Here is a 14,735-nt window from a genome sequence, read left to right on the forward strand (position 1 = left end):
GAAATGTTCTAGAGCTGTGCTGTCCCAGGTTAGTCATAGGTGGCCCATGAAACACTTGAAATGTGGCTAATGGAATGGAGGAACTGAATTTTAAATTTCAGTTAATTTAAATTCAATTTTAATTTCAGATCGCCATAGGTACATCTGGCGGGCCTGTGATGGCAGCTCCAGAGACAGGCCATTGGGGCTCGTAACTGCTGTGGTCTTCCAGCTACGGCTATGGCGACTGGCTGAAGGCAAGATTCTGAAGTCGATGTTGGTGGGAATAAATGATGAAGGAGATGTGGTCCCCGTCCTTGAGCGAGACAGAACTAAACATGCGACCGGAAAGTCAAGAGGTGAGTACAGCCAGACAGGGAGCCCAGGATTCTGTGAGAACACATGGAGAGCCTCGTGGTCCTGTCTGTGGCTTGGAGACGGCGTCTCAGAGGGGTGGCGGCTGGGCTGAGGGTGAGGACGAGCTGGAGTTAGTATGAGAGGCTGGGGAAGGGCCGAGTGGAAGCGGTGGTGCCCTGGGGTTGCCATGGTGACACTGAGGCCCTGGAAATCACAGCGTGCCCTTGGGCTGCTATTTAATTAAGCCACCAGACCATGGCAGGGAATTGCCGTTTATTTATTTTTATATTTTATTTCATCCCCCAAAAGAGTTAAGGAGGATTGTAGGAACAAACATAGAGCACAGCAGGATAAAAATAGAAAGCCCTCAGAGTGAAGGGAAAGTAAGGGCAGCTAGTAAGATGAACCCAGAGGGCTTCTGGGTTGTCTCCATCTTTGATGAGCTGTCAGCTGCTTTTCTCCCATGGAGGAGTCCCTGCCTGCGCTGACATCTGGGATCTAAGGCACTTGATATCACAGTAGCTGGGTCCTGGGCAGGCTTCCCCAGGAAGCGCCTGAACAAACAGTTGTCCGAAGATGGAGGTGATTTTGAAGAAGGCAGCACCATGGAGCCCTCCCAGTTCCATAAGTGCAAGAAGCAAGGACATATAACTCAGATCTGTGACCTAACACCCTGCCATGGATTGGATTGTGTCCCCCCAAGACACAATTCAAGTCCTAACCCCAAGCAGCTCAGAAAGTGACCTCACTGGAAAATAGGGTCTTTGCAGATGTAATCAAGTTAAATGAGATCATGGGGGGGGGTGGGCCCTATTCCAATATGACCGATGTCCTTACGAAAAGGAGAAATTTGGACCCAGGGACAAACACACACAGAGGAAAGTGGGTCACGTGAAGACAGAGGATTGGAGTCATGCACTCATAATTTTTTTTTTTTTTTTTTTTTTTTTTTTTTTGCGGTACGCGGGCCTCTCACTGTTGTGGCCTCTCCCGTTGCGGAGCACAGGCTCCGGAGGCGCAGGCTCAGCTGCCATGGCTCATGAGCCTAGCCGCTACGCGGCACGTGGGATCCTCCCCGACCAGGGCACGAACCCGTGTCCCCTGCATCGGCAGGCGGACTCTCAACCACTGCGCCACCAGGGAAGCCCATGCACTCATAATTTTAATGAGTGTCAAAGATTGTCAGCAAACCACCAGAAGCTGGCAAGAGGTTTAGGAAGGGTCCTTCCCCTCCAGGTTACAGAGGGAGCAGGGCCCTGCCAACACCTTGCTTTTGGACTTCTAGCCTCAAGAACTATGAGACAATAAATTTCTGTTGTTCTAAGCCACCTGGTTTTGTGGTGTGCTGCTATGGCAGCCTTGAGAAACTAACACAGACCTTGACTCTGAACATGCTGCTTGAAAGGCAGTTAGAGTCAGAACTAGCTTGGGAATGTGTGAGATTCTGGGTAGGGTTCTCAGGGGGACTGTGTATGGGAGAGGCCCTGGGTGAGAGGTGAGTGCTTCAGCAACAAGGAACTCTCAGAACGCTCACCATTCATTTAATTATTACTGCACCACATGGAACGGGAGCAGACCACGCATGCGCGCGCGTGCGCAAACGCGTGCGCGCGCACACACACACACGCACTTCAGTCCATACGCAATCTTAGAAAGACTTCCCATTTCCTGATTGATGCGCTACTTATTTCTGTTTTGGGTTTTGTCTTGCTGTTTTTTAGTTCCTAATGTCCTTGATTAACCATTTTTCTGCATGCTCTGTAACATTTTATTTTAAAATACAAACAGCCAATTATAACTAATGTGCACCTTTCATTCCACGTCAGGATTACAGCGTCACTTGTCACACCTGACAGAAAGTTTAGACGTGCCCTTAGGTTACTAACTTCACTGAAAATGATACAAAGGAATAATTAAAAAATGTTTAAAGTGGGAGTAAGGCCAACTAGTCAGCTTGTCTTAGTGTATAACAAAGCTTCAACATTCATTGTGCAATTTTTTTATTTCTAAATTTGTTTTGATAGCAGCATTCCAATGTAAGTTGGCTTCGATTTTTTGAATACTGTTCTGGGCCTTATTTTCCTTATCTGTAAAGTAGGGATGAAAATAACGCTATCTCAGAGGTTGCTGAGGCTTCACAGTTAACTTGGAAACATGCCAGGCACATACTTAATGCTCCAAGGTGTTAAGTCTGAAAGGTATTTCGGGGCCAGGTCCTGCCCTCAAGGAGTTTATAGTCAACTTTGGGATACCAGCAAGTGAGGCAACACTGGGTTTCTTCCTCTCCCCAGCCGCTCCCCCCCAGCCCTTCCTTTACCTGGGAGAAGGTCTTTTCTAGAAGGTTAAAAAGACAGAGACTGTGATAGCAAAAGAGTGTTAAAGATAGATTAGCATCTTTCAGGCTTCTCCTTAGCTCATTCCGACTACAGTTTACTAAACTTTACTGGAGCTCTTTGTTTCTTCAAGTGGATCCAAGTAATTGTTTAGTGTCCTTTATTTCTGTCTGAAGGACTTTCTGTAGGCAGGTTTGCTAGTGATGAATTTTCTCAGTTTTTGTTTATCTAGTTATGTCTTCATTTCACCTTCTTTTTTCAAAACTATCGTTAGCAAGACAGTTTGCTGGACACAGAATTCTTGGTCAACAGCTTTTTCTTTCAGAACCTTTGACTATTCATCCTACTGCCTTCTGGCCCTGTGGTTTCTGATGAGAAATCAATTGATCTTACTGAGGATTTCATGTTTATGATGAATTGCTTCTTTCTTCCTGTTTTCAAGATTCGCTTTTTATCTTTAGCTATCAATAGTTTGGTTTGATATTTGATATTTCTAGTTTGATATTTCTAGGTGTGGATGTTTTTAAGTTTATCCTGCTTGAAATGCATTGAGTTTCTTGGATGTGTAGATTATTTTTCATCAAACTTGGAAAGTTTTGAGCCATGGTTTCTTAATATATCATTTCTGCCCCTTTCTCTTTCTCCTCTTCTTCTGGGACTCCAGAAGATTTGTGGAGTCTCCGTTCATTTTTGTTCACTCTTTTTTCTTTCTATCCTTCAGAATAGATAATATAATTTGGCCCATTTTCAAGTTCACTGATTCTTCCTTCTGCCTGCTCAAATTTGTTGAGTGCTTCTAGTGAATTTTCATTTCAATTACTACACATTTCTATATTTTTTCATAATTTCTATCTATTAATATTTTGTATTTGCTGAGACATCATTTGTCATACTTTCCTTTCTTTAACAGGTTTCCTTTACTTCTATGAACATATTTAAAATAGCTAATTTAAAACCATTATCACGATGATTCTGGGCACTTGGTTTTCAAGGCTGCCACAGAGCTGGGCGGGGAGGAGGGGAAATGGAAATAGGGCAAGTAAAAATGCAGAAAAACCATTGTTCTTACTCTGATTCAGCCTTTAAAAAAATAAATAAATAAACACTACTTCTGGATTGCTAAAAGTCTTTGGTTAATTTCCAAAGTTCTGAAAAACATTGATTCTGAAAAGTTTGCCATTTTTTGCTTTTATGGAGTTTTGCCTATCCTTACTTTGCCATTTTTGCTGACATTACTTAATTTCATTGATTTCTGATCTTTTATTATTTTTGTTTCTCAGCACTGCTTTAGATGCATCCTGCAAATATTGATAAGTTGTATTTTATTTTCATTTAGTTACATGGACCTTCTTCCATTGAGACTTCCTCTTTAACCCATGGATAATTTAGAATTCTGTTGTTTTATATCCAGTGTTTATATATTTTCCTATTGACTTTCTGTTATTGATTCCTAACTTGATTCCATTATCTTCAAAGAACTTACTTTGTATAATTTAAAATCTTTTAAATCTGTTGAGGTTTAGGGATGGAAAAAGATATTCCATGCAAATGGAAATCAAAAGAAAGCTGGAGTAGCAATACACATATCAGACACAATAGACTTTAAAATAAAGACTTTTACAAGAGACAAGGAAGGATACTACATAATGATCAAGGGATCAATCCAAGAAGAAGATATAACAGTTACAAATATATATGCACCCAACATAGGAGCACCTCAATACATAACTCTAATGCTAACAGCCTTAAAAGAGGAAATCGACAGTAACACAATAATAGTGGGGGACTTTAACACCTCACTTACACTGATGGACAGATCATCCAGACACAAGATTAATAAGGAAACACAAGCTTTAAATGACACAATACACCAGACTTAACTGATATTTTTAGGACGTTCCACCCAAAAAGAGCAGATTATACTTTCTTCTCAAGTGCACATGGAACATTCTCCAGGATAGATCACATCTTGGGTCACAAATCAAGCCTCAGTAAAGTTAAGAAAACTGAAAACATATCAAGCATCTTTTGTGACCACAACACTATGAGATTAGAAATCAATTACAGGGAAAAATCGTAAAAAACAAAAACACATGGAGGCTAAACAATATGTTACTAAATAACCAAGAGATCACTGAAGAAATCAAAGAGGAAATCAAAAAATACCTAGAGACAAATGACAATGAAAACATGATGATCCAAAACCTATGGGATGCAGCAAAAACTGTTCTAAGTGGGAAGTTTATAGCAATACAATCCTACCTCAAGAGACAAGAAAAATCTCAAACAATCTAACCTTACACCTAAAGAAACTAGAGAAAGAAGAACAAACAAAACCCATAATTAGTAGAAGGAAAGAAATCATAAAGATCAGAGCAGAAATAAATGAAATAGAAACAAAGAAAACATTAGCAAAGATCAGTAAAACTAAATGCTGTTTCTTTGAGAAGATAAACAAAATTGATAAACCTTTGCCCAGACTCATCAAGAAAAAGAGGGAGAGGACTCAGATCAATAAAAATAGAAATGAAAAAGGAGAAGTTACAATGGACACTGCAGAAATACAAAGCATCATAAAAGACTACTACAAGCAACTCTATGCCAATAAAATGGACAACCTGCAAGAAATGGACAAATTCTTAGAAAGGTATAACCTTCCAAGACTGAACCAGGAAGAAATAGAAAATATGAACAGACCAATCACAAGCACTGAGATTGAAACTGATTAGAAATCTTCCAACAGGGCTTCCCTGGTGGTGCAGTGGTTGAGAGTCCACCTGCCGATGCAGGGGACACGGATTCGTGCCCCAGTCTGGGAAGATCCCACATGCCACAGAGCAACTGGGCCTGTGAGCCATGGCCACTGAGCCTGCACGTCTGGAGCCTGTGCTCCACAACGGGAGAGGCCACAACAGTGAGAGGCCCGCATACCACAAAAAAAATAAAATAAAATCTTCCAACAAACAAAAGTCCAGGACCAGATGGTTTCACAGGTGAATTCTATCAAACATTTAGAGAAGAGCTAATCCCCATCCTTCTCAAAGTCTTCCAAAAAATTGCAGAGGAAGGAACACTCCCAAACTCATTCTATGAGGCCACCATCACCCTGATACCAAAACCAGACAAAGATACTCCAAAAAAAAAGAAAATTACAGACCAATATCATTGATGAATGTAGATGCAAAAATTCTCAACAAAATACTAGCAAACAGAATCCAACAACACATTAAAAAGATCATACACCATGATCATGTGGGATTTATCCCAGGGATGCAAGGATTCTTCAATATACGCAAATCAATCAATGTGATACACCATATTAACAAACTGAAGAATAAAAACCATATGATCATCTCAATAGATGCAGAAAAACTTTTGACAAAATTCAACACCCATTTATGATAAAAATTTTCAGAAAGTGGGCATAGAGGTTACCTACCTCAACATAATAAAGGTAATATATGACAAATCCACAGCAAACATCATTCTCAATGGTGAAAAACTGAAAGCATTTCCTCTAAGATCAGGAACAAGACAAGGATGTCCACTATCACCACTATTATTCAACATAGTTTTGGAATCCTAGCCACGGCAACCAGAGAAGAAAAAGAAATAAAAGGAATACAAATTGGAAAAGAAGTAAAACTGTCACTGTTTGCAGATTACATGATACTATACATAGATAACCCTAAAGATGCCACGAGAAAACTACTAGAGCTAGTCAATGAATTTGGTGAAGTTGCAGGATAGAAAATTAATGCACAGAAATCTTTTGCATTCCTAAAGACAAACAACGAAAGATCAGAAAGAGAAGTTAAGGAAACACTCCCATTCACCATTGCAACAAAATGAATAAAATACCTACGAATAAACCTACCTAAGGAGGTAAAAGACCTGTACTCAGAAAACTATAAGACATTGATGAAAGAAATCAAAGATGACACAAACAGATGGAGAGATATACCATGTTCTTGGACTGGAAGTCTCAATATTGTGAAAATGACTGTACTACCCAAAGCAATGTACAGATTCAATGCAATCCCTATCAAATTACCAATGGCATTTTTTACAGAACTAGAACAAAAAAATCTTAAAATTTGTATGGAGACACAAAAGACCCCAAATAACCAAAGCAATCTTGAGGGAAAAAAATGGACCTGGAAGAATCAGACTCCCTGACTTCAGACTATACTACAAAGCTACAGTAATCAAGACAGTGTGGTACTGGCACAAAAACAGAAATATAGATCAATGGAACAGGATAGAAAGCCCAGAGATAAACCCATGCACCTATGGTCACCTTATCTTTGATAAAGGAGGCAAGGATACACAATGGAGAAATGACAGTCTCTTCAATAAGTGGTGCTGGGAAAACTGGGCAGCTACATGGAAAAGAATGAAATCAGAGCACTCACTAATACCGTACACAAAAATAAACTTAAAATGGATTAAAGACCTAAATGTAAGACCAGACACTATAAAACTCTTAGAGGAAAGTATAGGAAGAACACTCTGACATAAATCACAGCAAGATCTTTTTGACCCACCTCCTAGAGTAATGGAAATAAAAACAAAAATAAACAAATGGGGCCTAATGAAACTTAAAAGCTTTTGCACAGCAAATGAAACTATAAACAAGACCAAAAGACAACCCTCAGAATGGGAGAAAATATTTGCAAACAAATCAACGGACAAAAGATTAATCTCCAAAATATATAAACAACTCATGCAGCTCAATATTAAAAAAACAAATAACCCAATCAAAAACTAGACAGAAGACCTGAATAGACATTTCTCCAAAGAAGACATACAGATGGCAAAGAAGCACATGAAAAGCTGCTCCACATCACTAATTATTAGAGAAATGCAAATCAAACCTACAATGAGGTATCACCTCACACCAGTTAGAATGGGCATCATCAGAAAATACAAACAACAAATGCTAGAGAGGGTGTGGAGAAAAGGGAACCCTCTTGCACTGTTGGTGGGAATGTAAATTGATACAGCCACTATGGAGGACAGTATGGAGGTTCCTTAAAAAACTAAAAATAGAATTACCATATTACCCAGCAATCCCACTACTGGGCATATACCCAGAGAAAATCATAATTCAAAAAGACACATGCACTCCAATGTTCATTGCAGTGCTATTTCCAATAGGCAGGTCATGGAAGCAACCTAAATGCCCATCAACAGACGAATGGATAAAGAAGATGCAATACACATATACAATGGAATATTACTCAGCCATAGAAAGGAACGAAACTGGGTCATTTGTAGAGGTGGGGATGGACCTAGAGACTGTGATACAGAGTGAAGTAAGTCAGAAAGAGAAAAACAAATACTGTATATTAACGCATATATGTGGAATCTAGAAAAATGGTACAGATGAACCAGTTTGCAAGGCAGAAATAGAGACACAGATGTAGAGAACAAATATATGGACACCAAGGGGGGGAAGCGTTGGTCGGGGGGGTGGGATGAATTGGGATATTGGGATTGACATGTATATACTAATATGTATAAAATAGATAACTAATAAGAACATGCTGTATAAAAAAATAAAATAAAATTCAAATATAAAAGAAAAATGTGTTGAGGTTTGTTTTATGGTCCTGGATATGTATGGTCTATCTTTCTTTGTGAATGTTTCATGGGCACTCAAAAAAGAATGCATATTTTGCTGTTGTTGGGTAGAGTGTTCCATAAATGTTAATTAGATCTTGGTGGGTGGTGTTGTTCATATCTTCTATATCTTTGCTGATTTTCTGTCTAGTAGCTCTATCAATTGCTGAGAGTGGAGTATTGTTATCCCAAGTATATTCATAAATTTGTTTTTAATATTAGTCTACTATATATATACATAACTTATCACAGTCTATTGTTAAAGATGTTTAATTGCATTTTTGGTTTTATTTCATTTTATTGTTTTATTGAAGTATGGTTGATTTATAATGTTGTGTTAATTTTTGCTGTACAGAAAAGTGACTCAGTTTTACATATATTATATATATATACATTCTTTTTGCATTATTTTCTATTATGATTTATCACAGGATATTGAATATATTTCCCTGCGCTATGCAGTAGGACCTTGTTGTTTATTCATTCTATATATAATAGTTTGCATCTACTAATCCCAAAGTCCCAAACCATCTGTCCCCCATCCCTCTCCTCCTTGGCAACCATGAGTCTCTTCTCTATGTCTGTGAGTCTGTTTTTGTTTTGTAAATAAGTTCATTTGTTTCCTATTTTAGATCCCACATATAAGTGATATCATATGGTATTTGTCTTTCTCTTTCTGACTTACTTCTCTTAGTATAATAATCTCTAAGTCTATCCACATTGCTGCAGATGGCATTGTTTTATTTTTAATTAACTTTTTAGTTATAGTAAGAATACTTAACATGAGAACTATTCTCTTAATATATTTTTAATGTACAATACTATATTGTTATCTTTATGCATGTTGTATAGCAGACCTTTAGAACTGATACCCATTGATTAGTAACTCCCCACCTCCCTCTCCCCCAGTCCCTGGAAACTACTATTCTATTTTTTGCCTCTGTGAGTTAGACTATTTTAGATACGTCATATAAGTGGAATCATGCAGTATTTGTCCATCTGTGACTGGCTTATTTCACTTATCATAAAGTCCTCATGGTTCATTCATGTTGTCATATATTGCAAGATTTCCTTTTGTATGGTCAGGCCATTCAAGATGACTGTTCTCTGAAACTTTGCCTTTTGCAACAACATGGATGGACTTGGAGGGCATTATGATAAGGGAAATAAGTCAGAGAGAGAAAGACAAATACTGTATGATATCATTTATATGTGCAACCTAAAAGGTACAACAAACTAGTGAATATAACAAGAAGCAAACTCACAGAAATATAGAACACACTAGTGGTTACCAGTGGTTGGGGGACCGGGGGGAATATAGGGGTGAGGAAGTGGGAGAAACAAACTATTGAGTATAAGATAGGATCAGGGATATATTGTACAGCATGGGGAATATAGCCAATATTTTGTAATAACTGTAAATGGAAAGTAACCTTTAAAAATTGTGTGGAAAAAAATTTTTTTAAGATGTTCTCCTACTCTCTGTGCATCACCTGCTCAACCAGTCCCTGCTTCACTCGCATGACTATCCAGTTCTCTTAATTATAGGGCTAAATCAGTAACTGCCTATGTACTTGCCTGCTGCCCCAGCCGCTGGTTTCCCTGGTAACTGATGAGCCAACCTGATATCAATTCCCCCATAAATGGTAGCTTTCTTCTTCGCTACCCCATCCCCCCCCCCCCCATCAGTAGTGAAGATTGCTGCCATGTCCTAGCTGCCAACTGCTGTACTTTGTGGAGTATCGCCTCAGGACATTTTGCTTCAGACTGGTAAGCTTCCCTATCCAATAAACCATTGATGTCTCTGTCACTATAACTGGGCTCTTTCTTAGGTGTCAGACTGGGCAACTGTAAGGCTCAGAGGCTTGCAGGGTGTAACCCAACACCTTCTTTTTTAAAGCTAAATAATATTCCTGTGTATGTATATACCACATTTTCTTTTGCCATTCAACATCAGTGAAAATTTAGGTTGTTTTCCTATCTGGACTCTTGTGAATAATGCTGCAATGAACATAAGGGTGCTAATATCTCTTCAAGATCTTGATTTCAATTTTATGAAAAAATAACTTCCTAGAAATGGAATTTCTATATCATATGGTAGTTCTATTTTTAATTTTTTTAGGAACCTCCATACTGTTTTCTATAGCAGCTGCATCATTTTACATTCCTACCAACAGTATACCAGAGTTCCAATTTCTCCACATCCTCAGCAGCACTTTTTTTAATAGTGAAAACACTATTATTTTTTTTATAATAGCCATCCTGACAAGTATGAGGTGACTCTCATTGTGGTTTTGATTTCCATTTCCCTAATAATTAGTCATGTTGGTCATCTTTTCATATACCTGTGGGCCATTGGTCTGTCTTCTTTGTTTTTCCACTTTAAGAGAAGTATAGAAAACTTTCTTCTATCTATCCACTTAAAAATATAATTTTTTGCTATTTCCTCTATATACATGGAGCACTGCATCAGATAATGTTACAATTTTTGCTTCAACCACTGAATATTATTTTTAAAACTCATGAGAAATAAAATAGTCTATATTTATTCCCCTCCCCACTTTGTGTGTTATGGGGTTTTTTGTTTGTTTTTCGTTTGGGGTTTGTTTTCTTTTTTCATTGTTATTTCCTTTCTACAGTTCCAAGCCTTCTTCTGTTACTTTTTCCTTGAAAAACTTCTTTTGGCCTTTCTTTAAGGCTAGATCTGCTAACAAAAAGTTCTCTTCATTACTCGTTGTCTGAGAATGTCTTTATTTCCCCTTCAATCTTGAAGGATGGTTTTGCCAGATGAAGAATTCATGATTGACAGTCTTTTTTCTTACCACTTAAAAAACATTGTGCCACTTCCTTCTGGCCTCCTTGGTTCCTCAGAAGAAATCTGCTGTCATTCAAATTGTTTTTCTTATGTAGATAAAGTGTTTCTTTCTGGATGCTTCAGATTTTTTGTTTGTTCTTAGGTTTGACTATGATGTGTCTTGGTGTGAATTTCTTTGGGTTTATCCTATTTGGGGTTCACTCAGATTTTGGAATGTGTTATTTTATGTTCTTTGCCTAAACTGGGAAATTTTCAGTCATTATAGCTTCAAATATTTTTTCATCTCCACTTTCTTTCTCTTCTCCTTCTAGGACTCCAATAATATGAATATTAGATTTTTTTCATTATAGTCCCACAGGTCCCTGAGACTCTGTTCTTTTTCTTTTCAGTGTATTTTCTCTGTGCTGTTCATATTGAGTAATTTCTATTGTTATATCCTCAATCTCATTGATTCATTTCTCTAAAATATTTTTTTCTGGCATTGAGTCCATTCAGTGAAGCTTTTTTAAAAAAAATTGGGTTATTGTATCTTTAGTTCTATAATTTAATTTCCCTTTGGTTCTTTTTTAAAAACTTCTACTCCTTTTCTGAGATTTTCTATTTTTTCCTGTGTTTCAAACATGTATGTAATTGCTTGTTGAAGCATTTTAAAAATGATGGCTGCCTTAAAGTTCTTGTCAGAGAATTCCAACATGTGAATCATCTCAGTGTTGATATCTGTTGATTGTCTCTCTAACTCAAATTGTGATTTTCTTGGTTGTTGGTATGATGAGTAATTTTCAGTTGTATTCTGGACATTTTGATTATTATGTTGTGGGACACTGAATCCTATTTAACTTTTTTGGCAGACAGTCACCCGTTTTAGCATACAGGTATAGCATACAGGTCAAGGTGTGGGTGGGTTTTCAGCTCCCTGCTGGACCCTGTTGACAGCATCCTGACAAAGGCTGAGCAGTGACTCATACCTCCTGTGAGTACAAAGGAGTGGGGTGGAAGTTCAACAACCCTGTTAACACTGACTCACACTACCTCATTGTCTCCAAGTGGGGTGTAGCTCAGCTCCCTGCTGAGCTGACACCACGGTGGGGGATGTGATGGACCGTCTAGTCCCCCCACAAACTGCCTCCTTCCATTTCACTGATGCCAGATGGAAATAGATGTGCAGCTCCGCAGTGGGCCCCACTGACAGCTCCAAAGCAGGAAAATCAGAGCACTGCCTGCTTCTGCTGGGTGCAGATAGAAGGTTAGCTCCCTATTTGGCCCTGCCAACACCACCAGCTGGATAAATCAGAACTTCACTTCTGTTTCCTTGAGGCTGTCAGGGAAATGGAAGACTAGCTCCCTTTTGGGCCTGACAGAAAACTTGGGTGGGGATATTTATCCACTGTTGTTTGGCTGGAGTAGGGGAGGTGTCATCAGAAAGGTTTTCTGTTCTCTTATGCATCTCTTTTCTTGGTCCTTTGTTCAGGAGGAATAGGCTTTTCTTGGAGCCTTTTTTTTCTTTCATTGTTCTTGTTAGTGCTTCCATTTTGCAGGCTTCACCAATGCTCCATTCAGAATATATGGGAGGCAGGAAAAAAACCTATTGTTTTCTCAATTCCTGTTGTTCTTAGGAAGTCTGCCTTCTATCTTTCAGAGTCTTTTTATGCTTGTTTGTTGTGTTGTGTGCAGGGATTTTTTAGTTGTAAGAGGGGAATCCTGAGAGGAATGTAACTATTCCATCTTGGGTGGAACCAGAACTCTGAAATTACTTTTTGTGAAGATCTGTAATGATGTGGGAAATGTTTCCTGTTAAGTAAAAAAGAAAGATTTAATTTACATCTATTACATAACCTTGACCATGAGTGGATGAATGGAATTAACATTTGTTGGGCAGATGGATGAATTAATTCATTAACATCCTCAGTCAATTCTGTACCACCTGATCCCCCAAATTTGATCACTTTCTTACTCCAAGCCTTAACATTTTCTACAAGCCTCTGTATGTACACAGCTATGGTCTCACTGAAGTTTACCTTACAAATCCTGAACACCCTTGGAAATGTTATATTTGTGAGTCCTGATTTTAATCCTTTGTCCACTTTTATAATATATATAGTAGGTAGTGAAATTTTAGGAATAGATTTTTAAATAAATTGGTTGGTCATTTTCCTGAGACTGACTAATTTGGTCAAATAATTTTTCCTGGCTAGGAAAAAAGGCAATCCTCATTACAATGGGGCATCTATTTATCCATCAAGTAGATATGAAGCGAATGAGAATTAAAGAGACAGCTTTTATTTATTTTTTCTTTTCTTTTTCTTTTTAACAGTAGTTCCTTATTGATTATATATTTTAAATATAGCAGTGTGCACATGTCAATCCCAAACTCCCAGTCTATCCCTCCCCCCCACTCTTTCCACTGGTAATCATAAGTTCATTCTCTAAGTCTATGAGTGTTTTTGTTTTGTAAGTAACTTCATTTGTGTCATTTTTTTATATTCTGCATATAAGCGATATCATATGATATTTGTCTTTCTCTGTCTGACTTACTTCACTTAGTATGATAATCTCCATGTCCATCTGTGTTGCTGCAAATGGCATTAGTTCATTCTTTTTAATGGCTGAATAATATTCCATTGTATATATGTACCACATCTTCTTTAACCATTCATCAGTCAATGGACATTTAGGTTGCTTCCATGTCTTGGCTATTGTAAACAGCACTGCAATGCATGTATCATTTTGAACTATGTTTTTCTCTGGATATATGCCCAGGAGTGGGATTGCTGGATCATATGGTAGCTCTATTTTTAGTTTCTTAAGGAATCTCCATACTGTTCTCCATAGTCGCTGTACCAATTTACATTCCCTCCAATAGTGTAAGAGAGTTACCCTTTCCAGCATTTATTGTTTGTAGACTTTTTGATGATGGGCATTTTGACTGGTGTGAGGTGATATCTCATTGTAGTTTTGATTTGCATTTATTTCTCTAACACTTAGTGATGTTGAGCATCTCTTCATGTGCCTCTTGGCCATTTGTATAAAGAGACAGATCTTAAAGCTCAGAACTATTGGCTGACCAGTGAAAGACCTTAGCAACATCCAGGGGGTGGTCAGGATCCACCACAGGAGGGTTAGAATGGACTTACCTTCCTCAAGGAGCTCAAGCTTAGACCTTTGATATTATCTCCAAATAAGATTCTCTCTACAGTCACAGATACCCCAAATGGCATAGTAAACTATGTTGTATGTTCTTGTTTTACAAGTATTAATTTATTAACTGGAAACATTTAAAATTTATCACAATTTTTATAACCCTGTTTTGGAGCTTTACCCTTTTTTAATATATCAGGAACCTCAAAAAATGGAAGTACCTGAGAGCCTTTCTTGATCTTTAAGAAGCTGTGGGAATTGGAAGGCATATTCCTGGAGTTGCTGATCACAGTGTCTTGGAATACTATGGCCACCATTATCACTATATGTCCTCCTGGAATAGTGAGCAAATGCAATAGTCTTGGGTGAGAATTCATATCGAAGAAGGTATAACTAAATCTCATTTGCTTCTTTGGCTTTACCTCTGCTTCAAGAGATGCCCTCTGGGTTTTTGAGAGCTCCAGTACATAGGGGGACTCAAGTACCCTGGC

Source organism: Kogia breviceps, chromosome 11 (genome assembly GCF_026419965.1).
Source record: "Kogia breviceps isolate mKogBre1 chromosome 11, mKogBre1 haplotype 1, whole genome shotgun sequence".
Classification (NCBI taxonomy): Eukaryota; Metazoa; Chordata; class Mammalia; order Artiodactyla; family Physeteridae; genus Kogia; species Kogia breviceps.